Raw genomic sequence first — 443 nt, forward strand, 5'->3', positions numbered from 1 at the left:
ACGTCGCTTATCCTAAGGCTGGTTCTTCTGTGTAATGCTTTTTGTATTTGTTTTGCTTCGAATTAAAACAATTAAATAGATGCTTCTGTTTTAAATAGCTTCAGACAAAGACCTCCGTGACCGCTGGGGCCCCAGGAGCGGGACTGCTGCTGCTGCAGCTGCTGTTGCGACTGCTGCTGCTGCTGCTGCTGACGCAGCAACGCATCGAATTTGGGTTATTTTTATGCTACCTGAAGCAGCTGACAGGCATGTGGCTTTAGTGGGATTCGCAGCAGCAGCAGCAGCAGCAGCAGCAGCCAGGGACGACACAGCTGCAGCAGCGCCAAAAGTCGGCTGCAGCAGTTGACACGGAGGCGAACGTGCGTAGGTCAGCAGCAGCAGCCGCAAAAGAAGAGCTTCAACGGCAGCAGCAGCAGCGGCAGCAGCAGCAGCGGCAGCAGGCG

This window comes from Eimeria tenella, genomic scaffold (genome assembly GCF_000499545.2).
Source record: "Eimeria tenella Houghton genomic scaffold, Eth_scaff2070, whole genome shotgun sequence".
Lineage (NCBI taxonomy): Eukaryota > Apicomplexa > Conoidasida > Eucoccidiorida > Eimeriidae > Eimeria > Eimeria tenella.